This window comes from Apus apus, chromosome 18, assembly GCF_020740795.1.
Source record: "Apus apus isolate bApuApu2 chromosome 18, bApuApu2.pri.cur, whole genome shotgun sequence".
Taxonomy (NCBI): domain Eukaryota; kingdom Metazoa; phylum Chordata; class Aves; order Apodiformes; family Apodidae; genus Apus; species Apus apus.
The window spans coordinates 11,771,185-11,798,888 of record NC_067299.1 but is presented as its reverse complement, the minus strand read 5'-3'; the positions used below and the strand labels follow the sequence as shown (position 1 = coordinate 11,798,888).

The window sequence follows — 27,704 nt, the reverse complement described above, 5'->3', positions numbered from 1 at the left end:
CACCCAACCACAGGCCCGGGGACAGAGTGTGTCAGTGTTCCAGATGGGATGGGATGGCAGAGGAGATGGGTATGCACTGATTGAGGGCTATTGCATATGACACCAGGGCCCTAATCTCTCAGAGGGCACAAGCACACTCAAATTGTAGGGAAATGTGGAGAATGGAACAGAAGCTCAGGTTAGAATGCAAAAACTTTCTTAACAGTAAATGTATTACTAGTAGATGAATCAAACAATAAAGGTTAACCATTAAAATGTTGACCACTTACTTATTAATAAGTTTTATACGAGGTCTAGACCATAACTATTGACTTAAAGGATCCTATAATTGTAAAACTTAATGATGAGCAATTGCTTAATGTCAAGTTTACTAATTAAAACAATAAAGGCCCATGGTGTATTGGGGTGCATCAGGAGGAGTGTGTCCAGCAGGTCAGGGAGGTTCTCCTCCCCCTCTACTCGGCCTTGGTGAGACCTCACTTGGAGTATTGTGTCCAGTTCTGGGCTCCCCAGTTCCAGAGGGACAGGGATCTGCTGGAAAGAGTCCAATGGAGGCTACAAGGATGATGAAGGGACTGGAACATATGTCATATGGGGAAAGGCTGAGAGACCTGGGGTTGCTCAGTCTAGAGAGGAGAAGACTGAGGGGGGATCTAATTAATGTCTATCAATACATGAGGGCATCAAGAAGGCAGGGACAAGCTCTTGTCACTTGTGCCCTGTTACAGGACGAGGGGCAATGGATTTAAACTGGAGCCCAGGAAGTTCCACCTCAAGATGAGGAAGAACTTCTTTCCTGTGAGGGTAACAGAGCCCTGGGACAGGCTGCCCAGAGAGGCTGTGGAGTGTCCTTCTCTGGAGACTTTCCAGACCTGTCTGGATGCCTTTCTGAGTGCCCTGCCCTAGTTTTGGTCCTGCTCTGGCGGGGGGGTTGGACTCGATGATCTTTGGAGGTCCCTCCCAAACCCTAATATTCTGTGATCCTGTGATCTCTCACCCTTGCCCAGCCACAGCTGGTGTCCCTGGGTGGGTCTTGATTCTTGAGAATCAATCTCCCTGTCAGGCATCCCCACCTGGAGAAGCTCCAGCAACCTCCTGGGAAAGTGTACAGGAGTCTTCCCAGTCAAAGCTGGGTCCAGGCTTTTATAGAATAAAGTGATTGACTGCTGTCATTTAACCATTAGCCATACCTCCAACATCTTCCACTGGAGAATAAAAGGAAAACAGCAGAAAAAAACACAAAGGCCTTGTTGTCACCAAGCAAACTCTGTTGTTTATCTGTTCATTCTTTATCTCCACTTTGGGCCCAGCCATGGCCAGGCTGGGCTCTTTTTTCTCAGACCATGCCAGGCCCTTTCCTTTCCCATGGGAATCCTTCCACTCCAGGACTGGGCCTACAAAACAAAGACAAAAGAAAAGAAAATCACAGAATCATAGAATGGTTTCGGTTGGAAGGGTCCTTAAAGATCATCCAGTCCCAACCCCCTGCATGGGCAGGGACACCTCCCACCAGCCCAGGTTGCTCCAAGCCCCATCCAACCTGCCCTTGAGCACTGCCAGGGATGGGGCAGCCACAGCTTCCCTGGGCAGCCTGGGCCAGCATCTCATCACCCTCACAGGAAAGAACTTTTTCATAATGTCCAACCTGAATCTCCCCTCTTGAAGCTTCAAACCATTGCCCTTGAATCATAGAGGGAAACTGAGGCAAGCATATTGAGAGGTGGAGTCTTCTGCTACAGCCAGGCAGAGCCTGTATGACCTGAGACAGAAAAGCACTCATTTGCTTTGCCAAAACTATTTGTTTTGTTAGGAAAAAGCCAGAATATTTTCACTTCAACAAAAGAAATATAAGGTTTTTCTTCATAAAATTGAATTAATTTTGATTGAGATATTAAAATGAAAGGAAGGGGTTGAGAAAAGCCCATACCCCTAAAGAGAGACTGCCAGATTTCTGCAAAAGCAGAATGTTTGTTTCAGGCCAAACTCCAACAACAGATTGGAGGCCACTGAGCTGCCAGTGCATGAATAACCCTGCTTCATGCAGTTGCCATGTCCTTGCATTCAGCTCCTCCACCCATCACTGCTGCAAGCCTGAGGGAGCAGCTGGACTTGGGTACAGGCAGAACTCCTCTGCAGGGAGAAGGAGCTGGAGGAACTGAGGTACAATGATGATGACCAAGCATTTCCCTTGCAGTGATGGTGCTATGCCACAAGGACGGGTGCCAGGAGCCCTGGGTGCTGCTCAGGGCAGCTGATGGTGGCTAGCAGCTGTTTGTCCTTCTGCCTGAGTGCAGGAGCAGGTCTGGAGTAAGGAGTGCTTCCCAGCCAGTCCTTTCCCAGTGCTGCTCCCAGAAGACCTCAAGGGAAATCCCTCTTCCTGAGGCTGATGGGGTTGGGGTGCTGGGGGTCCCAGCCAAGATTTGTGCACCCAGACTGGGTAGAGAAGAGAGTTCAAAGGCTCAAAAGCACCCTCCTCCTACCCTTTCATGGGGGCAGCAAGTCACAGCACCTGTGTCTGGAACTCTCTTTCTATGGGAGCCTGACCATCAGCTGTGCAGCTGCAGTATTTGCTGCCCATGTGTTCCTCCCTCTGCTTGTCCTCCCTCTGCAAACATGGATAAGACACATGCAGGGGAGAGACACCAGAACAAATGTAAACAGGAGGAAAAGCTGCAAATATCTGTCCCTTACTCAGCTGCTCTGTAGGGACATGATTAATTTGGATACCTAAATGCAGGGCGACATTCTGATGACACAAGGCTAATCCTGGCTGGAGGCTTCTTGCACTGGTGTTAAATGTCACCAAGCACAGACTGATGCCAACGTGCCAGTAACCAGCCCACCACAGTGCAGGGAAGTCTGAACTTCTGATCTCAGCCCTTTGCTGTACCTTCCGCAGCATCTCATGCTTCGAATCCTGTTCTTGGTTGGAAGGCAAAATCCTGCTCCTGCACAGTCAGTGCCAGGCATAGCTGATATCCTCTGGTCTTGGTGAGACCCAGAGTCTGAGATGTCTGAAGTGACAGGCTGTGCACTATAGAAAGTCAGAAAACAACTTTGCAAACCACTCTGCTGGTTTTCTCCAACACCTTGTTACTTGCAGCTCAGAAGTTTCCAGCCAGGATCACACACCCATTTTTCTTTTGCTCCTCTCCACTGCTCATGGCCATAAAAATCAAGAGTGTCTAGGATCTGTATTAATTGCACTTTTCCATTTCCACCTGCAGGTTTTCCAAACCTCTTCATCTCTGGAAGAGCTACAGAAGCAGGAAAACGAAAACTGAAACCCAGGAACGCACCACTGTGCAGCTGTGCCAAGCATGAGGACTTTGGAAGTGTCAGCAGGACAGAGGAAAAAACCTGTTTGCAGTTGTTTGGAGAGCAGCAGATTCTCTTTCCAGCAATAATTGGCTGCGTGACTGACTTGCAGCCAGACCAAATCCTGGACCCCACAGGTAGAGGATGCTGACCCCCTGCACCTTCACTTTGGGCAGTTGGGAGGCATCACATCCATCCACTGATTTCTGGAGGATGAAGGGGTAGCTGCTGCCTCCTTCCCAGGGCAGAGATTCCCAGCTGTGTGTCTGCCAGGACTGGTACAGGCAGGAGCAGTGCTGCATGCCCTGCAGGGAGGAGGTGCTCAGGGATGGATGCAATGCACCTGTCATGGGGATGAAGGTGGAGGGAGAGGCAGGGAGAGCCTCTGTGCACCTGACACTGGGGACTGAAAAGGTGAAGTGGACAGAGAACACTGCCCATCTTCCTTAGGCTCAAAGTTGATGGTGAGCACCCCAAATCCGTGCTCTGCAGCTGCTCAAGCCCAGGCTCCACCAAGGGCATTCCTGGAGGAGCCCTGAGCTGAGCCAGGACTGGCCTGAACCCAGCATGGTCCTGCTGTCCTGGGGATGCCCGTGCTGTGCTCAGGGGCGAAGACCAGCTCAGTGCTGTCCATGTGGAGGGGCTGGGCAGGCTCTTTGCACACAGGCCTGGGGAGGCCTGGAGGGGTGTAGGCAGCACCTGGAGACTCAGCACAGCTGGAGACCTTGTGACACATCTGGCCACATCTGCGGTTTGCAGAAGTCCCGTGGAACTCAGTAGAGGGAACAGCTCTTCTGCACTGTGCTCACAGGCTGAGTGTGGTCGAGCCAGGGCGTGAGAGCCCCAGGAACCTCATGGCATGTGCTAGAGATGGACACAGCCCAGGTTAAACATGCACCATCTGGGCTTGCATCAGCGCTGCGGGCGTTTCAAAGAGTGTCCCATTTGCAGCAACCAGCCTGGAGGCTGATGTTATCCAGATGATCCTGTTGTCTTTGGAAAGGCTCCTAAACACTTGAAAAACACCTTCAGCCATACTCCAACGCAGCAGAGCAGGACTGAGATTAGAAATTGCACTTGACAGTGCTCAATGTGTCCAGTGGGATTAAAACCAGATCCAGTTTGTGTCTCTGCAATTACACACCTCCCTTCCCTAGAAGTGCTTTCTCATTCATCTTACATCACGGCTATGCACGTTTTCCTCTTGCTTAATCCTGAGCTGCAGGGCTCTTGAGAATATTTCAATGCAATCTCCAACTATTCTGGACAGATGTTGCACAAAGTTGTTTCAAAGCAGTGGTGGTCCTGACCATCACTAACCCAGAGCTTAATACTTCTGGATTGTAGGTCATATGGATGTCTTGGACAAAAGGTTTTGAATTATACTGCCCCATAATCCATGAGGGCAGTGCTGATGAAGTCGTGTCAATACAGTGAGAGAAAGCACTTCACAATAGAAACGGGAGCACTGGCTTAAGTTACATGTAGGTTACAAAAAGGTGGAGGGGTTGGAGAGCTTGATGATACCTTTGGGATCATCCATATGTAATGGAAACACAGTAAACCCTCTGAGGACATCACTAACCACCACACACCTGGAACACAGAAAGGCAATGGTCTGAGGATCAGCACTGCTGTTCCCAGTTCATTTTCCATATCCCAAGAAAAGACAAAGAAAACCACTTGTTTCTCTGACCTTTTCTTTTTCTGGATGTCCACAGAGTAGTCGGACATTGTGGCACTTGGAGCTGGTGGCTGAAGGTCCCTAAGTCAGAAATAACATTACCTGTAAACAGACATCCAACAAGAGGGTCCACAGGGAAGCAGTGATGGCACCAGGCCTGACAATATTCAAGAAGCATTTGGACAACACCCTCAGGGACATGGTGTGAACTTTGAGGTTATCCTGTTCTGGGGTGGGAGTTGGACTTGGTGATCCAGGTGATCCTGGTGATCCAGGATGTCCAAGGAGGTGGTTGAGCCACCATCCCTGGAGACTAAAAACACAGGTGTGGTGCCAAGGGACAGGGTTTAGTGGTGGACGTGGTGGAGTTAGGCTAGTGGTTGGACTTGATGATCTTGAAGGTCTTTCTCAACCGGAGTGATACTGGGATACTGTGAATCAGAGAGCCCAAGATTTTCTGAGCACCTTGTTCAGCTCCATCACTGTTTTCAGCCCACAGCCTTAAACTTTTTCAGCAAGATGTCTACAATATTTGGACTTTGAAACTCTCTCATGGCCAGAATCCTCGAGCCATCTTCATGCTGATGTTTAAGCTGGACTTTGTGACAACTTTCTTACCTGCAACTGAAAGCTCAGAAATTTCCCTGCAGTTCCTGCCAGCATCCTGATGTGCTTCTCGGAAGGGGCTGCAGCCTCCTCAGCTGCCCTGTGGGCACAGAATTGACTTTTCCTCCCAGCAAAGGGGTCTGCTCCTCCCCAGAGAGATGCCCCTGGTGCTGCAGACCTTCTAGGACAATCTGTATGTGAGGCTTGAGCCCAAGGTTTGGGATCAGTTGTGGCAGAGGAAGTGTCAGCTCCTCCTAAGGGAGGGATCCAAGGAGTAGCGGGGAGTGAAAAAGGAGGGAAAAGTGGGAAAAGAAAGGGAAATCCCAAATAAAGGACTCTTTGGAAAGAGGAAAATTGCACAGTGAGGGATTCATTGTGGGCACCGCTGAGCAACAGTGCATGTAGGGACTGGAAAATCCCCTTGGTCACCAGTGAACTTTCTGCCTGTAAGCCAGAGCCTGGCGTGCAGGTTTCCTAAAGCTGTGGAAAGGAACTCATTGGAAAGAGTTCATCATGTTGAGCTCAACCACGTCACGTCTGGATGGGAGGGTGATCCTGCAGAGGCTGCATAGGAGACAAAGGCAGCACAGAAAAGATCATACTGGAGGCTGTTTTGGGAAATGGTTCAAGAGAGGATATGCCAGATGGCAGCATGGGACTGAGCTGACCTCCAGATGGGTCCAGCAGGGCTCCACGCTTCCATGCTGGACACCTGGCCTCCCTGCTGGCCCCTGGGGAGACAGGGAGCTGGGGCCAATGCCTGGACCTGCCTTCACAGTCTTCTTTGGGAGGAGAGAGACAGGGCTAAGGAAGCTCAGGAAATGATCAGTAACATGTAATTAAAAAAAATAATGTCCTTTCATAAGAGCAGCTAAAAATGTCCCTCTTGGCACTCCAGCAGATCCAGCAGAGGAACCAGCTGGCAAAAGGGAGATGCAAAGGACTGCAGAGCAAGTCTATGCAGCATGGAGGAATCTCTTTAGTCTGTGATTACATTTGGTGTGCAAATGGCACTTCCTGCTGCATCTTGCAGGGGAGAAGGTTTGGAGCAAGTGGCAGGGGTCAGATATCCTCATCTAGGATGTTTCATCTGAATCCTCACTGGTTCCACTGGACAAAGCCCAAGCTTTCCTGTGCTCCGAATGCCTTATCTGGGAGGTGCTTCCTGGGAGTCCCTGGGGCTGTGCTTTGAACCCAAAATATTTCACAAAAGGATACTGCAAATATTTGAGATACTGAAGGCATTGGAGGTCACAGTGATCATATTATACTACAGGGAAAAATGCCAGAAGAACAGAACCAGAGTCCTGAAAAGCTCTGGGAGGGACTAACAACAGAAAAATACTCCAGGTTAAAGAAATAATATATGAGGAAAAGTGGTTGAACAAAGATTGAGCCTCAGCCTCATCAAGAGCTGCCTGAGCTGCCCATACAAAGCATGCCCCTGCCCCAGTGTCAATGCAAGTTGCATTGCTTGGTCTCCCACCCATGCACCAGTCCAAGCCAGCAATGCTTCCTGAACCAGCTGGTTAATCCCAGACCAAATGTATTTCCCTTTGGGAGATGTGCAAAAATGGACAATGTCACCCGCTGGGGACAGGCCCCTGGTGCAGTTCTGGGTTCTGCAAGAAAGGAACAGCCATCCTCCCACCCCCTGCAGCTGAAGCCATACTGGGAGCATCAAGATTTGGGCTACTTAAACCAGCCAGAGGACACAGACTGTTCTTTCAGGCTTGGGAAGAAACCTGAGAGAATCTCTGTGCTGGATGATCCTCTTCAGAGCTGTGAGAAGAAGTGAGGGAGCAGGAACTGTGAACACAGAGAACAAGACATTCCCTGCTGTGGGCAGAGATGCCCTGTGGCAGCAGAGACCATGCAGGAGGTGAAACTCCAACCAGTTAACTCTGCCTGTCCTGGCAGCACAGGAGGAGAGCACTCCCAGGAAGGAGTTCTTACAGAGATCCCAGGCTGTCTCTGCTGGAAGCAGGATGAGCCTTGTGCCCTGGGATAGGACGAGGGGCAATCGATTCAAACTTGAGCCCAGGAAGTTCCACCTCAACATGAGGAAGAACTTCTTTCCTGTGAGGGTGACAGAGCCCTGGGACAGGCTGCCCAGAGAGGTTGTGGAGTCTCCTTCTCTGCAGACTTTCCAGACCTGTCTGGATGCCTTTCTGAGTGACCTGCCCTAGATTGGTCCTGCTCTGGCAGGGGGGTTGGACTCGATGATCTTTGGAGGTCCCTTCCAAGCCCCAACATTCTGTGATTCTGTCATTCTGTGAAGGACAGGGACATCCAGGGACCCACTGGCCTGGGTTCACTGTGGCTGCAGAATAAAATGTCGTATAATGCAAGACATCAAATGCTAGAAGCTGTCAAACAAAACAAATTAGGACAGTAGTTCCAGAAATTAGAGACACAGTCCAGCGCTGGCATCAAGTAATTTGTATAATTAATGACACACGAGTTCTCCATTGTCATCACTGCAATCCAGGAATAGCATCATTAGAGACTATGACGCCCAGTCATGTATAAAAGCTGCGCTCACTAGACATGACACACCTACTGTGCTGGCGACAAATCACGAGCCATAATTCCCTGTCAGGAGCTCCAGTTTCTGTAGAGACCAGGCTAATGATCCTCCACCTAGTGAGGTCATGGAAAGCACTGTCAAATGTTCAAGTGGAGGCCTGACATATCTTCACATCCCTGAGCCATCCCATCCAGAGCCGCCTGTTCGGTGTTGATAAATTCTTGGACAACTGCCACACAACTGCAGCCATCACCCCCAGAGGCTGAGAAACAGGCATCTGGTTACAAAACCACCTCAGCTGAAACATGAGGAGCCTCATGAGCTCCATGGAGAAGCCAGTATAAAGCACATGCTGGTGGGAGAAGCCTCCCCCAGGCTTTACAGACACTGTAGGTGGGAAGAACCAGGCATGATGCTTTTGAGGTGACACCCTGCAACACCTGGGACACGTGATCTGTAGTCCTCACAGGTTGTGGCATCCCTGGACTTTGCTGCACCCCTGGGAGTAGGACAGCCAGGAGGATGGACCAAACGTGCACCAGCTCCTGAAGTGTCGTGGTTCGTGGGATACATGGCACACTGCAAATTGTCACGGTGACATGGAGGATCTCTATTCAACCCCACCCAGCCTTTTCCCTCTAATGTTTGCTAACTGCTGTTAGATTAAAGGCTGCTCCAAGATCTGGTGCAGGGCAGCTGCTAATGAGGACACATTCACTCCTTTGCAGAGGTCCCCAGGGATTGTCCTGTCCTCCTTTTATCTCCTGGGGCAGCCTAGTCTCCAAACTCTCCATGAAGGAAAGCAATGAAGCAATGAACTCCTTCTGAACTGCAGCACCCCCAGAGCACAGGGGACAGTGCAAGAAAGCAAAAAGCAGCAAAACCCAATCCCTCAAACAGGGACAGTGGCAGTGGAGACCTGGCAAGGGGGCAGCAGAGCAACCCCGGGGCTGGAAGGGCTTGGTGTATCTCAGCCCCATCCCAGCCTGGTGGGAGCAGGCAGACCCCGGCCACCCCGCTGGGCTGGAGGCCTCAGGAAGCGGCACCATAAGGTTGGGTGCCAGAGCCAGCTCCTTTCCTCCATCTGGGCTTGTTGGGGAGGAGATGGGGGTGTTCCACTGGCCATGGTTGGGGTGGGAGGATCCTGTCCCACTGCTGAGTTTCTGAGAGTCAGCCTGAGCAAGCCAGGGCTGAGCTGGCAGTTCCCAGGTGAGCACCAGGACCATCCACATGGGTCAGCCCAGTGTGGGCAAGTGCCAGAGCACAGGGACAGTGGTGTCCTCCTGTACCCTGCAGAAGGGTGATGCTGGAGGGAAGGAAGGGTGGAGGCTGGGGCAGGACAGCACCTCCAGACCCAACGTCCCCCACCCTGAAGGCTGCCAGGCACCTGAGCTGCCTGGGAGCACAAGTGGACATCAGAGTCTGGATGAGACGTGCATGCCAGGACTGGGGCTGGCTGCTCACCACTGGCCAGATGTGCAGAGACCCAGGGCCAGAGGGCTCCCCCTGCACCCCACTGTCCTCAAGTGGCTCCATCAGAGCTGAGCTGTGCCAGGCATGTTGCTGAGATGTCTGCATGTCTAAGCTTAATGGGTTGTCCAGCTACCTGGGCCACTGTGGACACTGGATGCCCCTTGACATCGACCTGCCATGTGCCCCTTAGCTGTGCTTCCCCTTCCTCACAGCTGAGCCCAGACAGTGGCCACCAGCCCCAGGTCCATGCTGGTGAGGAGCGACACCTGGAAGGAGTGCACTGCTCTCCAAGGGGTGTGCAATGCTACTTTGAGGGGCTGCAGGAAAGGATGCTCCAGTACTGCAGGACCTCAGGATCCCTTTTTTGTACTGGTTCAGCCATGGTAACATCTCTCCAGGGTTCATCAACATGAAGGGGACCTCACGTGAAGGTTCAGTGCCCATGTCAAGGCTGTGAACATCTGGATTGGTCCTGGTCAGGGTGTGAAGTGACAGGACCACCCTGTGGAGGTGGCTTAACTGTGAATGTGCAGGGAGGTCAGTGGGGAACTGGTCAGAGAGACCTTCCATGGTGCCCTGCAACTCCTGCAAAGGATGAGCCCTCCCCAGTGGCAGGAGGGAGCAGGGGGTGAGCTTTGGAGCAGAAAGCTGTTAAGAAGGACATGAGGGCAAACATGATGACTGGCTTTAGAAGGAAAGCCCACTCTCCAGTGAGTTGCTAGCAGGTGGTGGAGCCTCCAGACAAAAACTGCTACACTGCAAAATCTACATGGGACACAAGAAGGGCTGGAAAGAGGGGGGACATGTGGGAGCACAGCATCATAGCAGCATAAGAAATGCAACACAGCATGGAATGACCACTGGAGTTCAGTGTGGTGGGACATGGCCTGTGGCCCATGGCCTGGCACAGCAGTGTCACCCCAGCAGGATGAAGAGGCAGGGGGCTGCCCTGCCATGGCACAATGTTGTCCTGCCTGTTGCACTGTGGGGTGACGCATGTTGGGGGGCTGGGGGGGGCAAAGGACCTGACTCCCATAGGGAAGAGTTGGAGCAAGAGCTGTGTGCCTCTCTTAGCTATCATGGCAGGATTAACCACCAGACACTGCACAGGACCATGGAGAGGGATGGTCCTTCAGTTTTCCATTATCCAGCAGGTTCTGTCATGCTGGAGCTATTTGTGAGGATCTTCCCAACCAGTGTTTGCAAGCTCCAGCCATAAAGCAGCAGAGATGATATCTGAGTATCATCACCATGCATGAGATTGCACCTCTGCCAAGTCCCAGCTGCAAGGAAGCCATTCCCTCCTCCCCGTACAAACGAGCATTCCTTGGCACTTGGATGTCCAGGGAACAGCTGCCCCAGCGCCCACCAAGGCACCTGTGGATGGCTCAGTGGACCTCTTGTGCAGGTTCCCATGGGCATGGGCAACATCCCTCCTGAAAAGGTCTCAGAAGCTTGCACACCTCTCATGGAGCAGATGTCCATGGTCACAGGCACTCACTATACTTCAGCAAGGACAACCCTGGACATCTCCACTGGGACCACAGCCCACCAAGAACAGTGATGTTGATGGCCACAGCCCACCTGCATGTCCTGACTGTCCCCAGCCTTGCTGGTGGCAGTGGGTTGGCCTCTCCTGCCCCACATGAGCAGAGATGTTGTTCAGAAGGAGGACTGCTCTGTGCCATGCTCCCCAAAACCCCAGTGAGATGCAGGCACAGATTTGAGCCACCTATGACATCTCCTGCCTGGTATGGTAATGCCAGGGTCTGAGACCTTGGTGCATCTGCAAGTCTCGTGGAATCCAGGTAGGAGGGAAAGGGGAAGGCTCTGGTGCTCTTGCCAGAACAAGCTCACAGCAGAGTCCTTGGTCCCCTGTGGCTGTGGGAGGAATGTGAGACCCCTGCCCCAGGTCTGGGTTTGTAAGCAAGTGGTATCGCTCTAGGTGTATCTCCTGAATTTCCAAGAAGCACTCTGGGATCAGGGATGGGCTGACTTCCAAAGCACCTGAGGATGGCCTGGCCCCACCCCAGCAAACACCAGATCATGTCCTTTCACCCTCAGCCCATCTACATTGTCCCTTCCCCAGACCAGTGCTGCCTCCTCCTCCTACTGCCTTACACTTGCTCAGCTCCCAGGGTCACCTGGAGATGTCCACTACTGAGACAGTGCCACAGCCAAAGGCCAAGGGCAACCACAGCTTCCCAGCTGCACTGTACAATCACTCAGAGGGGTGGGGACCTAACCATGGCTTCACATCAAGACCATCTGGCCACCAGTCTCCTTGCTGGGGTCCTCAGTGGAGTTTGGCATGAAAATCCGTATGTTCTGGTGATCCCTGCCTTGGAGTGCAGTGCATGAGTGGTCCCATTGATTTCACTTAGGGAGGAGTGTGCACTTAAGTGCTTTGCTGGATGAAGGCCTAGGAGATGGGAGGGATGAACTCCAAGTGGAGCGGGGCAGGAAAGAGCCTAGGCACTTTGCTGCAACTGGTGGGATTTCCAGCCTGGAGACAGAGAAGCAGGGCAGGCAGAGTGTGGAAATCATGCCTGGGAGCTCCAGAGAGGACAGGGGCTGGAACCAGCATCTTGGACAGCCCAGTCCTTGTGGACCAAGGAGAAGGGCCCATTTATCCTTCAGACTCTCAGTTTGTGAAACATGCTCCTACTTTCTGCCAGATGTTTCAAGGTCTGCTTCATTTCTTGCTTCTTTCTTCAGCTAATGAGCCATCAGTCTCTGGACTGATGTCTTAGTGCTCAGCACAGCTTCTAGAAACCCTTGAATCAGTGCTTTCAGATGAGCTTATTTGGAAAGTGTTAGGAAAGAAAGGGAAACAAAACCCATCCTGGAGATGACATCCTTGCCAGAAACCTTGGAGCGAGGTCACCAGGCGCAGTGAACAGGGCTGACTCGTGTTTGCCAAATGCTTTGAACATGTGTCTTCCCGCAGAAACACGGGGTGGTTTTGCTCTTGTTGCAGCAAAGGAAATGATGCCACATCTGTTGGGAACCATCCCTGCATCCCTGGGCAGGGTCCCACTCCCCGGCACCATCCGCAGGGTGAGCAGATCCAGCCAGCTTCAGCATCCCTGAAGTGAACGTGGAAAACATGTATTTTATTCTTTTTTTTATTTTAATGAAAATGGAGATGTTCTGAATTGAGGAGTTAGCAGGGTAGCCCTGAGTGGTTCAACATGGTAGCCAGGAGAGAAGCCCAGAGGCAGCAGCCCTTCTTCCCCATGGTTTTCCTGCTCCCTTCATGCAGCCACTGCCTCACAGATGTCCCCTGCCTCACTGCACATGGCAAGCAGGTGAATTAGGGACATCTGTGCACCAGGAGCTGCAGAGACCCTGCTGGGGGACTTCTGGCTGCCAAGAAGACCAAGGTAGCCTCATTCCTGCCCCTAGTCCCCTCCTGATTTTGCTCTGAATGATCTGCAGGTTTATCTGCAGGATGAACTCCAGAGGCAACATAGAAATGGCAGGAGTTGGGTAGAAGTGGCATCACCTCTGGGCTGGCACTGGCAACCTGATGTGTGGGGGAGGAGACCTCAATCTGCCCACAGGGAGGAGAAATCAACCCTTTTCCCTGCCACTGGGGGTCCTGGTTGATGGCAAATGCAGAGGAGCCAGCAGTGTGGCCTGGCACCAGGAGGGCCAACCCTGTCCTGGGGTGCATCAAGCACAGCATTGCCAGCTGGTCGAGGGAAGTGATTGTCCCGCTCTGCTCTGCTCTGGTGTGGCCTCACCTAGAGCACTGCCTGCAGGTTTGGGCACCATGATATCAAAAGGACATCAAGCTATTGCAGAGTGTCCAGAGGAGAACCACAAGGATGGGGAAGGGCCTGGATGGGATGTCTTATGAGGAGTGGCTGAAGTCACTTGGACAGTTCAGCTTGGAGGAGTCCGAGGGGTGACTTCATTGCAGTCTGTGGTTCCTCACGAGGGGAAGAGATGGGGCAGGTCCTGATCTCTTCACTCCTGTGACCAGTGACAGGACTCAGGGAAATGGCAAGAAGCTGAATCAGGGGAGGTTCAGGTTGGATATCAGGAAAAGGTTTTTCACCCAGAGGGTGGTTGAGCACTGGAACAAGCTCACCAGGTGGTCACAGCACCAACCTGCCTGAGTTCAAGAAGCCTTTGGATGATGCTCTCAGTCACAGGGTGTGATTCTTGGGGTGCCCTACACAGGGACAGGAGTTGGACTCCATTACCCTGATGGGTTCCTTCCAATCCATCATATTCTATGGTTCTATGAAGGTGGGGAGCACAACACAGCGACAAGGGGCACGCGGGGCCAAGTGCAGCATGGCACTCAAACCACAAGTGTGACATATTCCAACCTGTATTGCCAACACTTCCAAACCCACAGGGGGCATCAGTCATTCTGGCAGATTAACTCCCTGAAGGCCCTCAAGAGCAAAAGTTTGTGGAGTCCTGTGTTGGTCAGCACTCCGTGCTCATGCAAATCCTCCCAGTCTGCACAGGCAGTACAAAACATCTGGGAGGGCTCAGGCTGCAGAAGGCTGCAGGGCCCCAGGAATATTGTATTTACCTCTCAGGCAACCATGATCCCAGGCCCACCACCTGGTTTCTCCTGTTCAGACAGGAAAAGGAATCACAGTCCTCCTTCTGTGTCTTTCCAGGTCACTATGCCACCCTGAGCCCTGCAATGACATTGGGTGGAGGGACAAACAGCTGCTGTCCCCTTGCCTGTTGCATATAGGGTGCATGCAGAGAGGTTTTGTCATGAAGTGAGACCTCTCCAAGCCACCATGTCCAACTTGCTCCCCAGAACCACGCTGTGGTGGGCACCAGAGAGTGGCATTTCTCCAGATCCCTGTTGGCACACAGACTTGGAAATAGAAATGATGAGCAGAGTTCAGGTGACCCAGCTGAAGCCTGTGCCACCAGCTGGAGGCTGCAGCCAGCTGCTCCAGGGCCACCTCATGCCAACTAATGTCCCTGCCTGGGAGAGCTGAGCAGGCTCCTGCTGCAAAGGGTTCCCTGCTGCTCCTCCTGCAGCCCTGGGGAGCAGAGTGGCACAGGGAGCTGAAGTGCTGCCTGCAGCACCACAGGACAGAGATTGTGGGGAGAGTCTGGGTCCTCCAACCCTGTGAATTGGCCACCAGAAGGTGTGGGGCTGCCTGTTGGGAGGGACTGCCTGTCCTCCCAGAGCTACAGTAGGACTGCCTGTCCTCGCACAGCTATGCTGAGCCAGCATAGGGGGACTGTGTCTCACAGGGCTATACCAGACACAAAATCACATAATAGTCATGCTTAGAAAGGACCTCTGAGATCACCAAGTCCAACCGTAAAAAAACAAAACAAAACAACAACAACAACAACAACAACAAAACCCACCAACAAACCCAAACAAAACAAATAAACAAACAAACAAACAAAAAATCCGCCCAAAACCTCACATCACACAATCTACAACCTCGGCCACTAGAGCATGCCCTGAAGTTCCTCATCTACACGTTTCTTGAACACATCCAAGGATGGTGACTCCACCACTTCCCTGGGCAGCTGTTCCAGTGCCTGACCACTCTTTCAGTAAAGACTTTCTTCATAAAGAAGAATTCCTGTGCCTGCATATGGTCTCCCCTGGCAGGCAGTGCCTGAGCAGAGGTGGGTGCTGGGTCCTGCATCCAGCTGGGACTCCCCAGAAGGCACAAAATCAGACTTGAGCTACCTGGGAGGCTGATGCTAGTGGGGCTGCAGGGATTGCCTCCCCTCATTCACACAAGGGTCCCTGGCTAGCTGCAGGACCTGCCCAGGCACAGGACAAAGCCCAGCCTGCAGTGCAGTGACTGGCAGAGGGAGCAGGTGATTCATGTCCAGTCCTGTCCCAGCCTGGAAACATTCTTGGCACATGGCAGCTCTCAGCCATCCCACTGGTTAACTCTGGTTGAGCCCAACCCAGCAGAAGATACGTGGCCCCATCCAGCCCCTTGTGGTCTGGCCCCAGCCCCACAGCACTGCAATGCCCCTCCCCAACCTGCACTTCCCCCTCCCCAGCTCTCTCCCGTGCACCCCCCTGCATGAGCAGGAGCAAGAGCAAGGCAGAGCTGGAACAGGCAGAAAAACAGGAGAAAGGGAGCTTCCCACCTCCCAGACATCCCGGGGAGCTGCACGGAGCATTGTTGGTCACCTCTGTGGTTGCCTACCGGGCAAAGGCCGGGGAAGGGGCTTTGCCGTGAGCCCAGGACCATGTGCTGTGACAAGGTGCCCTTCTGGTTTTCACAGAACCCCAGAGTGGTTTGGATTGGAAGGGACATTAAAGATCATCTAGTTCCAACTCCCCTGCATGGGCAGGGACACCTCCCACCAGCCCAGGCTGCTCCAAGCCCCATCCAACCTGCCCTTCAACACTGCCAGGGATGGGGCAGCCACAGCTTCCCTGGGCAGCCTGGGCCAGGCTCTCACCACCCTCACAATGAACAGGCTTTGTCTGACCCGGAAAAATGCTACAGGGGAGCAACCAGGCCTGTGCCTGGGGTCACAGCAGTGTGTCAGGAGGTGACAGGGATGTGGCCACGTGTTGCCAACAAAATCCAATGAGACCAGTGGGAATGCATAGCTGGTGTGCTGGATGCACCAGGCAGGTGACTCTGGCACGGGTGCCCCATGTCTCAGCCCTTCCAACCCTGCGCTGCTGGGGGGGGCATGGGTAGGGGTGACCCACTGCAGCACCCTTGTCTGGCCAGACCTCCTCGAGTGAGCAGCCCCATGCTGGGAGCTGCTGCCAGCCCATGAACCCAGCCCTGTGAGGTGTTAGCGCATCTCCCTGCTGCTCACGAATCTTGGCAGGCACCTTGCCATGCCCTTGCCTGTTTGGGACCCAAAGGGATGACCCCAGGGCCAGGCTGGATTCGATCCACCCAGCGTGGGAAGGCATTGAGCCGTGCTTGGTCCCCCACACTCTCCTGGCCCCATGGGGCTGGGGTGCATGGGAATTCCCACCTTCAGTATTGACCCATGTGTCTGGAAGCCCCTCAGGTCCAACATGCCAGCCACGGTAGCAAGGTATCATGGGCTACAACAGTAGAAGGGAGCATCCAGCAGCTGCTTCTCTCCATCTCTCCAAGACACTCTTCAGGGATGGAGAGGCCAGCACCAGCATGGACATCTGTGCCAGGAGTGGAGCAGGAACTGGAGCATGAGCGGGACCATGCGTGGCCATATGCTGAACCTGAGCTCCAGTGGTGGAAGGCACAGAGCTTCCAGCTGTGCCCAGGCACCAAGGACAGGTGGTCACCATCCCCTCCACTCTGTCAGGATAGCCACAGCAGGGCTATAACCTGGACACAGTAGAAGGAAGCCAGCATGGGAGTAATGTGCTGTTCAAGGGAGGGAGATCATGGCAAAGGAATCTCCTGTGCCACAGCCAGGGCCAGGGGAACGTGATAGGAACCAGCAGGCAGGAAAAATAAACTCCATCTTTCCCAGGGCTACAGGGCCATGGTCCTTCTGGTCACTATTCTTTTTCCCTTCTCCCTCTTAAATAAAAGATGATGTCACCCATTATTCTGGCTGCAAAGGGCTGCCAAAAGCTCTGGCCTTTTCCCAAGCATCCTCCAAGCTCTGCTCACCTTCCCAGTACAGGACTGTGGACGTGAGACCCACTGGTTAGGGTCAGCCCTTCCTCTGGTCCCTGCTGGGCTCAGAGGTCAAGACCCACAGGCACTGCCATGGTGTCACCAGCCCACTGCCATTCACTTCATCTGCAAACATTCTTCTCTGAGTCCTTCAACCCCTTAGGGGCCTGAAGCCCGCAAACCTCCCACACTAGTGGTGAGGAGCCCCAAGCACCCATCTGGGAGCACTGCCCACTGCAAGAGTCAGGGTTAAGCTTGCTGGGTCTCAGATGGTCCCCAGGAGGCTGTGCACAATATGCTACCACAAACCAGTCTGCTCTCTCCTCCAGACAAGGAGCAGAGGCAGATCAACAGCCCCTGAAAGAACACAGGTGCTCTGCAGGTGCTGCCCACCTGGTGAGCTTACATGAGCCCACAGAGCTGGAAGGTCAGAAGGACAGAGGGAGGCACAGAATGAGCCTGACCAGGGCAGGATGGTGGGAGAAGAGCATCTCACCACAGGAGGCAGATCCCCACCCATGGTGCAGGTGGAGGGAGGACATGGGGGTGGAAAAGAGTGGGGGCTGCTCTGAGACCCTGGTTCAGCCAGGCATGGAGGCTCACCAGATCTCCCAGGTTGCTGCTTGTGGAGATTCATGTCCTCCTCTCTGCACCCAGGCATAGGTTGTCCTGGGAGCAGGGGAGCAGCCATGTCACAAGCCACTGGTTCTCTGCAAACTGTCAGTACCTGTATGACTGGGTCAGTCTGGACCAGTCATCTGCCAGCAGCTGCTTCCAGCCCTTCATAGAGAAGCTGGCTCTGCAGATGCAGCCCCTAAAGCCAGAAAAACACTGGCAAATTGCCCCCAAGGGGCTTGGCCCATCCCTTCCCTCTGTGTCCACCCTGGCTCATCTGGCAGCACCAGGTGGATGTCAGGCAAACAACACAGAGCTCTGGAGACTGGGATGGTATCTCAGGACCTTTCCTGGAACAACATGTGGAGCTGGTGACTATTGTGCTGATCAGGGCTTTGAAGAAATCTGGCCCATAGCCGGGGGCTTCAGGCTGGGGCACCTTCCACGGCAGGACTTTGAATACAGTCATAGGAGAAGACCAGCCACCCCGAGGAAGGTTGAATTCAGGTAGGGCAAGGAAACCAGGTTGTATGGAGAGGCTGCAGGCAGGGGAAGGACACTGGATGGCTGGGCCCAGAGAGCTGCAGTAAACAGGGTCAAATCTAGTTAGTGGCAGGTGACCAGTGGTGTCCCCAGGGCTCAGTTTTGGGGACAATTTTGTTTAAATATCTTTATCAATGATCTGGAGGGACTAAGTGCAGCCTTAGCAAGTTTGCAGGTGACACCAAATTGGGCAGGAGTGTTCATCTGCTCGAGGGTAGGAAGGCTCTGCAGAATAACCTGGACAGGCTGGATCAATGAGCCGAAGCCAATTGCACAAGGTTCAAAAAGGCCAAGTTCCATGTCCTGCATTTCGGTCACAACAACCCCCGGCAGCGCTCCAGGCTTGGGGAGGAGTGGCTGGAAAGTGCCCAGCAGAAAAGGACCTGGGGTTGCTGGTGGACAGCCAGATGAACATGAGTCAGCAGTGTTCCCAGGTGGCTAAGAAGGCCATCAACATCCTGGCCTGTATCAGGAACAGCGTGGCCAGCAGGAGCAGGGAGGTGATGGTGCCCTGTGCTGGGCACTGGCGAGGCTGCACCTTGAACGCTGTGTGCAGTTCTGTGCCCCTCACTATAAAAAGGACATTTTGGTGCTGGAGCATGTTCAGAGAAGAGCCACCAAGCTGGTGAAGGGTCTAGAGAACAAGTCACATGAGGAACAGCTGAGAGACCTGGGGTTGTTTAGTTGGAAGAAAAGGCGGCTGAGGGGAGACCTCATCACCTGTGCAGGTTTCATTTGGTGGGTTTTTTTGGTAGTGGTGGAAGGGCCCCAGGGGTGGCTCTTCTTTCAAGTAAGTAACAATAGGACCAGAGGAAATGGTCTGAAGTTGCACAGGGGAGGTTCAGATTGGAGATCAGGAAGAATTTCTGTACTGAAAGAGTGGTCAGGCCCTGGAACAGCTGCCCAGGGAGGTGGTGGAGTCACCATCCCTGGAGGTGTTCAAAGGCCATGTAAATTTGGAACTTCAGGACATGCTCTAGTGGCCATGGTTGTGTGGTTGTGCTTTGGTTTGGTTTCTGTGGGTTATTTCTTTGTGTTCATGCTTGGACTTGGTGACCTTAGAGGTCCTTCCAACCATGAAGATCCTGTGATGCCGGTGGGAGAGCTGGACTCCTCCTGCACAAACCACACCAGGAGTGGATGCCTGAAGATAAACCATCTGGGGGGCCAAGGGGGCTATACAGAGAGCTCTGCCTATGGAGCACCTCAAAGCTGAGAGGTGGATAGGGTGTCAGGAAGATAGATTGGATATTGGGAACAATTTCTGCCCCAAAGGGATGTCAGGCCCTGGCCCAGGCTGCCCAAGGCAGTGGGGGGAGTCCTCATCCCTGGAGGGATTTAAAAGCCATGTAGATGTGGTGCTGAGGGACATGGGTTAGTGGTGGCCTTGACAGTGCTGGGATAAGGGTTGGACATGATGATCTTTAGTTTTTTTCCAACCAAAACAATTCTATGATTCTAAGGGATGTTGTCCCACCACAGCTGGGCCCAGCTGGGACCCCCATGCAGACCGGGCAGGGGACAGGCAGAGACACCCGTGTAACAGAGCTCTGAACAGAAGAGCCAAGTTGCAGCCCTGATCCCAGCCAGACCTGTGCTCTTCTGGCAATGGGACAGCCACAGGCTGGGCTGCATGAGGAGACACGTGGTCAGTACACCAGGGAAGCTCCTCATCAGCACCAGGGAGGCCACTGCTGGATGCTTCAAAGCCAACTCTATGGCTGGAGCAGGGGTCAGTGTGCCCTTTGGTCACATCCAGTAAATCCCCATGTTCATAGGAATGTAGGACTGGGGTAGTCCTAAGCCCCACACCACCTCACCACTCTGCAGCCTTCACAAGCGTCACCTCCTCTCACTTGAGCATTTTCCCCAAAGAAAAGTTCCTGGGCACCAGCAGATTATGAACTTCCTTGTCCACATCAGGTTACTCATGGCCAGTTAACATTTGTTTCCACCTGTCCCAAGCCCAGCCATGTCCTCAGGCAGCTTTCATCTGCAGCTGCCTCTCCAAAACCAGGCCAGATATTCCACCTGTCACTCCACTGCCCCATGAACCATGTGGTCCATATCCTCCTGACTCATTCTCAGGATGGTAATTAGACATTACCTTGATTTCCAATACGAGCTGGTTTTTGTCACAGCTTGTCTCCATCGCTTCTTTTTCTTTTGCTTCTCTGAGGAGAGTCTGGCTTTATCTCCACAATTTCTCCACAGCACTTGGTTTCGCTGCACGTGGTGGGTCAGTCTGGGATCAATATAGTGACCCTGTCCCCAGCCTGAGGCTCACCAGACTAAGTCAGACTCCAGTTTCCATTGCTTACACATGTTCCCCACCATGTCTCATCCCCAAAGCCTCTCTCCACAAGCTACACATGAGCCAGCAACATGCGCTCAGAAACCAGAAACCAACCGTGTCCTGGGCTGCATCACCAGCAGCGTGTCCAGCAGGGACAGGGAGGGGATTGTCCCCTCTGCTCTGCTCTGATGAGATCCCCTTGCAGGGCTGGGTCCAGTTCTGGGGACCCCAACACAAAAAGGACATGGAACTGTTGGAGCAAGTCCAGAGGAGGCCTCAGAGATGACCCAAGGGCTGGAGCAGCTCTGCTCTGGAGCCAGGCTGGGAGAGTTGGGGTGTTCAGCCTGGAGAAGAGAAGGCTCCAGGGAGACCTGAGGGCACCTTCCAGTGCCTGCAGGGGCTCCAGGAAAGCTGAGGAGGGACTTGGGACAAGAGCAGGGAGGGGTAGGATGAGGCAGAATGGTTTCAAACTGAAAGAGGGGAGATTGAGTTTGGACATTAGAAGAAATTCTTTAGTGTGAGGGTGGTGAGAGCCTGGCCCAGGTTGCCCAGGGAAGCTGTGGCTGCCCCATGCCCAGAAGGATTCAAGGCCAAGTTGGATGCGGCTTGGAACACCCTGGTCTCATAGGTGTCCCTGCCCATGGAGCTAGGTGATCTTCCAACTCAAACCATACTGTAAATCTGTGATCACTGAGCATGCCCTGCTTTACAGAGGTGTCAAAGCCAGGCATGGAAGATCTTCCTCAGCTTAATTTGGGATTACTCGTGCCTCTCCAGGAGGCACCTTGTGATCACCCTGTAAGCAGTGAATGCCTCTCAGCCCTAAACCTTGGGTTTCACACTCTTTTAGCAAGCATGGGGAAACAGCCCAGTCTTGAGCAGTTCTCACTTCCCTTCCAATGGGAACATGAATTAAGTAATGAACCAGGTCTGGGACACATGCAAGGCATCCCATCAAGAGCCAAAGGAGACAGGGCTGGAGACATGGCTACAGCCAAGATGTCCATCCAAAAGATACCTACAGCACTGTGCCAAGGGCCATCCTAGAGGAAGAGCAGGACACAAGCACATCCTGCCACACTACTCAAGGAAGCTCTAAACAACCAGCACTGACCATAAATGGTGCTAGTGGGCCACAGGCAGGGGTGTGAATGGGGCCCAGGTGGGGCTGTTCAGGGCAATTAAGGCCTATTAGTGCCCTGAAATCCTCGAGACACAAACAGGTGTGATGGGCACAGGAGAAAGATTATCTGAGTGGGGAAGAAAAGTGGAGGCTGAAATAAACCTCAGGCAGCATCTGCTTTTGCAAAGCTGCTTCTTGGCCTGGGAGGTTGGGCTTCCTATGCTGTGAGGGCTTCATCCATGTCATGCAAGACAAGCCACACACTCTCTTGGCTTGGACTGCAGGAGAAATGCTGCATGCACCCTCTAAATGGGGCCCAGGGGATAATCCAAGGTGCTTGGACATCTGCAAGTGCAGGTGGGCACCACTGATAGGAAGTCATCTTTCTCAGGAACACAAACCCCTTGGTGGAAGAAGTAAAGCTGAGTGCTTTCACCTTCAGGAGATGGTGGGGATGCCTAAGATGTTGGAGCCAGCAGTGTCCCCAGGCAAACCTGAGAGCTGTGATGAGTGGCTGGAGAAGGTGGGGAGAGGTCTCAGCTCCAAGTGGGGGGGCACTGGAAGATGCCTAGGGAGACTGGCAGGAACACCCCCAGGTCAAGGCTCATAGAATCATAGAATGGTTTGGGTGGGAAGGGACATGAAAGATCACCTAGTTCCAACTCCTCTGCATGGGCAGGGACACCTCCCACCAGCCCAGATTGCTCCAAGCCCCATCCAACCTGCTCTTCAACACTGCCAGGGATGGGGCAGCCACAGCTTCCCTGGGCAGCCTGGGCCAGGCTCTCACCACCCTCACACTAAAGAATTTCTTCTAATGTCCAAACTCAATCTCCCCTCTTTCAGTTTGAAACCATTCTGCCTCATCCTACCCCTCCCTGCTCTTGTCCCAAGTCCCTCCCCAGCTTTCCTGGAGCCCCTTCAAGCACTGGAAGGTGCTCTCAGGTCTCCCTGGAGCCTTCTCTTCTCCAGGCTGAACACCCCAACTCTCCCAGCCTGGCTCCAGAGCAGAGCTGCTCCAGCCCTTGGGTCATCTCTGAGGCCTCCTCTGGACTTGCTCCAACAGCTCCATGTCCTTTTTGTGTTGGGGGCTCCAGAACTGGACCCAACCCTGCAGGGAGGTCTCACCAGAGCAAAGCAGAGGGGACAATCCCCTCCCTGTCCCTGCTGGACACGCTCCTGGGAATGCAGCCCAGAAGGGCCCAACACTCTGCAAACACTCCTGCCCGAGAGAGCCCCGTAACAAGCCTGTGAGCAGGCTGAGTACATCATCCTCACCACAGCAGGGGCCAGCTGTAACCAGACGTGCTGAATCATGCCTCAGGATCCAGAGGCAGCTGCAAGGCTGAGCCCACCTTCAGCAGGCTCCCCAAAACACCAAATCCAGGGCTGCAATGGATCCAAGCACTGTCCTCTCTTGCTCATCCCCATCCTCCAGGTTGCCACCCATTTCTAGATGCCCTTCCTGGTACCACCAGCCCTTCTCCTCCCACATGGCCTACATGGAACATTTATTCCCTGGGTTAGTTCCCTTGCCTGCCTTCTCACCCCTGCCCCTTGCACAAGCCCACCTCATCCTGTCTCTACTCACCCCCACCTCAGGGCTTGCAGTCCCCTCTTGACTGGAGATCAAGTCCATCACCCCAAACCATCCACTCTTGGAGGAGGAGGAGCTCTTGTTTTCTGGCCAACAGTTGGAGGCTGGAGGGCAGCTCCTGCCAAGCCTCCCAGATTTATAGTTGAAGTGATTTTGGCCCTGGCAGCCAGAGCTTGCCCTGGCAGGGCCCATCAGGATGGATGCAGCTGAGGAACTACCTTCTGCAGCACAAGGGGACAGCTAGATCCCCAAGCCACTGGCTGTGTGCCCTCAGCCCCACTTCAGGTCTGCCCTTCCGTAGCCCCATGGCAGGGCTCTCTCCTCCAGCCCCACAGCAGGCTGTCCCTCTTCTCCAGTGCCTCAGCAAGGTGGTGAGAGGGTCACATGAAACCCATGTTCTCATGGGGCAGAGGGTCCCCGTACCTGTGGCTGCCCCATCCATCCCACAGCATGGGCAGGGGACTCTGTGAAGGAGGGGACACTCCGAGAGTGTGCCACTGCTCCTGCCACCTCCCTGACCCCTTTCCACCATCCATGCCCAGGCCAACAGCACAGCTCTTCACCTGCCACCACCCACGTGAGGGGTGTTTCATCCCATCCACCTTTCCTGGTCCTTCACTGCTCTCCATAGGACCTTTGCAGGGGAACAGGGACATCATGCTGTCCTGGCATGGTGGCTCTCATTGGCTTGTATCCATCACCCAAAGAAAGGAGCTGGGGAGCTCAGCCACCTCTTAGTGTCTACCCCACAGGGACCAGGATGGATGCCAGAGCTTCACCTTGGGATCCAGACCTCCACAGTCCCAGAGGACTGTCTACTCTGAGCACTGAAGGGGGACATTTCCTCCTCCCTCTGCTCACCCCTGGTGAGGCACAGCAGGGCAGTGTGTGGGGTTTGGGACCAGGAGGGGCAATGGGGTCCATGCTGTGCCCAGTGTCCCGGACCCTGCTCTCAGCCCAGAACTCTTCCTCCACTCACACAACTGCCATAAACAACTCCCCACAGCAAAAAATGTGTGGGAAGCATGGGAAGAAAGGGGAGCTGTTTCCAATTCCAGGCCTCTTAAAACTTGTCCCTCCTGGAATGAGGAGAAAAATATGGTCTTGATCCTGGAGATAAGGCCAGCAACAGTCAGCATGTGCTATGTCTGCAGGGACATTTTGTCCCCTTCTGATCACTTTGGTGTGAGAAGGCCACTGACACAACCTGCTCAGATCAACCAGCAGCTCAGATGCTGTGATGAGTGCTCAGGGTGACATCTGCTCCTCTCCAGATCACAACAGAAAGGCGATAGATTTGCAACCTTCTTCAAAGTACAGAAATTTGAGCCTGAGCGAAGAAATCTGAAACAGTAGAATCAGAGAATAACTTCATTTGGGATAAACAAACAAAGTCTTTAGTGCAAGTCATGCTCAGACCAGGGTGAATTCCAGTCACATCCATTTGCTTAGGGCCTTGTCCACGAGCAACCTGACCTGGACCCCGTGCCAGGGGTGCACAACACATTCCTTCTTGTGCCACTTCCTTTCTTGCAACTTCTGCTTGTTGCCCATTTCCCCTTTATTGCTCATCTCTGAGAAGAGTCTGGCTCTCTCTCCAGCCCCCCTTTAGGCAGAGGAATTTGCCACCAGATACCCCTTTCAACCTCCCTTCTCTGGTCAGTACAACCCCACCTTCCTCAGTCTCTTCTCATCCATCTTCCCTCCAGATGTTGGCTATGCTCTTGCTAGAACAGCACACCAGTTGGCTTTCACTGCTGGAAAAGCACTCTGCTGATTCATGGTCAGCTCCTTCACCCAGTCCACATGTCCTGTGCTGCAGAGCTAATGCACACAAGCTGGTTGGTCCCCGGCCTGTCCTGACCCACCAGATTGTTCCATCCCAGATGCAGGACACAGCATTTGTCTCTGTTGAACTTCACAAGGTTCCTATTGTCCCATCCATCCAACTTGTCAACAAGAGGGACCTCAAGGTGTCTTTATCTGAGCCTCAGTGATTACTTCCTTCCAGTGCATTTTCCTGAACAAAGAGCTGCCGAGCTATTCCCAGGATCATTGCTGCTGCTGTTCTTGGAGACCTGTACAACATTTGCTTCACTCCAGATTTCTGGAAAGCAGTAGCTTTAACATTAACTTGCTGCTTCAGTTGACAGAGCAGCTGCTACATTCTTCATCTCCCTGAGCACTCTCAGCTCTACCATGTGGTTCTGGTGTTCTCTTTTTTAATATATCATTTTGTTCCAGCACTTTTTCTTCTGCTAGCTCAGGACTAAGACATACATCTGCTTTGCAAACACCTGGGATGGGTTAAGAATGTAGATCTCCCTGCTCACAGGATGGATGGTGGAATCACTCTTTATCTGTTTCAGTGCAAAGTCACCCATCAAAGTCAACTGTCAAAAGGAAATAGTTGGGTCTCCAGATGCCCCTGCTAGCCTGAAGCAAACCTGAGGGTGTTTACATGTCCTATCCCACTGCTGAGGCCATTTACAGGGTCCTCCAGTGGAACAAGGAACGAAGCAGGGGCAGATTTCACCTAGCTCTGGTTAAGATTTGCATTTCAGTGCTGGCAAGTGTCCAGCACTCCCTCTTGAGTCAAATCACTCCTCCTGCCTCAGAACCCTAGAGATGCTCATTTCTCACCATTGCTGGGAGTGTTTAGAGGGGATCAGACCCTCCTGTGCGTCTGAGTGATGCCTCTGCCCTAAGGAGACATCTTGGGCTTACACTTGTTCCAGGGGGCTTGCGGTGTCCCCTTGGAGGCACTGAGGTCTCCCTTGATTACTGGTCCCTTTCCCTGCTCCTCTAGTCTCTGGGTTGGGGACTTCAGTCAAAGCCAAAGTGTTTCTGTATTTTTCGCAGTGTCTTTTTTCCTCTTCACCTGCTCCTGGTTTTCCCTCCTGACAGACTCCAAGTGATTCTTGAAAATTCCCCCTCTCCGGCTGAGAATGATCCTTCTCATTTTTCCCATGGTTTCTTCACAGAACATTGACATTGTGTGGGAGTCTCTGTTACTGGCAGCTCAGTTTTCATTGCTAGAGCACTTTGTCTGTAGTTACTTGAAAGTCATTCCTTGAACAAATGACTCATAGTTAAGAATCATACTTGGATGGACTTCCCTTAGATTCTGTAGGTGCTGGATCAGGAATGATGTCCCAGCCACTGCCAGGAATACAGGCGTTCAATGCCTCTTTGGAGTGGGAAGGGGTGAGCACCCTAATGTTGTGGAGACCCTCACTCCTGTGGAGCATATCATAGGGCTGAACATTGCCTATCCTTCCCTTCATCCAAGAGTTAGTCCTGTGAGCACATGGATCTGCTGGGTCAAGCCTTTGCCTTATGCTGACTTGTTGTAAACTCCTAAAACTTGGACAATGGTATTCTCCAGCCTTGGAGCTATAGTCAAGGATATTCCTGTATTCACCTCCAACAGCTCTTCTCCACCTTAAAGAAGCTGGCACAAACTTCACAACACCTACTGCATCCACCTCTTCCAGGACTGGGTTTCCTTCTGCACATCACCAACCACCTCTCTGCATCTGGGCAGAATCCTGAAAGAGTCTCTCCAAGTGTGCGAGCTCTTCTTCCTCAGTTCTCCTCTGCTGAAAACACAAACCACCAACAAACGAACATGGCCACAACACAGAAAAAGCAGGGAGCAGCTCGAGTGCAACCTGCAAGGTATGAGCTTTCATGGAGCTGGTAGATGGGCAGTGAGACATGCAACATGGTAGACCACTGGCCCAGGAGCCCTCCTCTTACCATGTGGTGTATGAAACAGCACAGCAATTACCTGCCTTTCTCACAGAGGCTTATAGCTCTTCTCCACATCCTTTCTCAATATCTATTTATTTAACTCTCACCTGGCACTGGCCAACCCCTTCTTTCAGAGCACTCTAAGAAGGTGCCCAGATGTGATCCAGTATTACTGGAGATCACCTTTAAACATGTCGAGCACCACGTTTAGGAGCTGTAGTCCCTTCTGGTTTCCTCACTCCCTGATGAGGTCTTGTCCAGCTGATGAACAGGCCAGTTCCTCACTGAAAGCCAGACATGGGATAAGTGCAACACTTCCATATCAAGAAGCTGATTTTGAGCTCTCTGACAACTAGTGAGGATGAAAAAAAAAAATGTTTGCAAAGAGGAAAACATATTTATTCTGGTGCTTACATAACACAGAAACAGCTGAACAGATTTTGTTCAAACCATCCCCAAATAATTCTTCGCTTTTTTGGGCTGAGATCAAGCATGAAAAAATTCAATCCAAAAGGATATTTTTTGAGCAATGTATAAACAACTGAAAATAGGGGTTTCA

General features: G+C 52.8%; 1 long non-coding RNA gene across 1 annotated transcript in view; it reads right to left on the bottom strand.

The window, feature by feature from the left end:
- Positions 1-1,265: 1,265 nt before the first annotated feature.
- LOC127392177 (uncharacterized) overlaps positions 1,266-27,704 on the bottom strand; it is a 31,445-nt gene continuing 5,006 nt past the window's right edge. The window contains exon 3 of the long non-coding RNA XR_007891206.1: positions 1,266-1,394. This is a non-coding gene — a long non-coding RNA (uncharacterized LOC127392177). The remainder of the gene's footprint in view (positions 1,395-27,704) is intronic.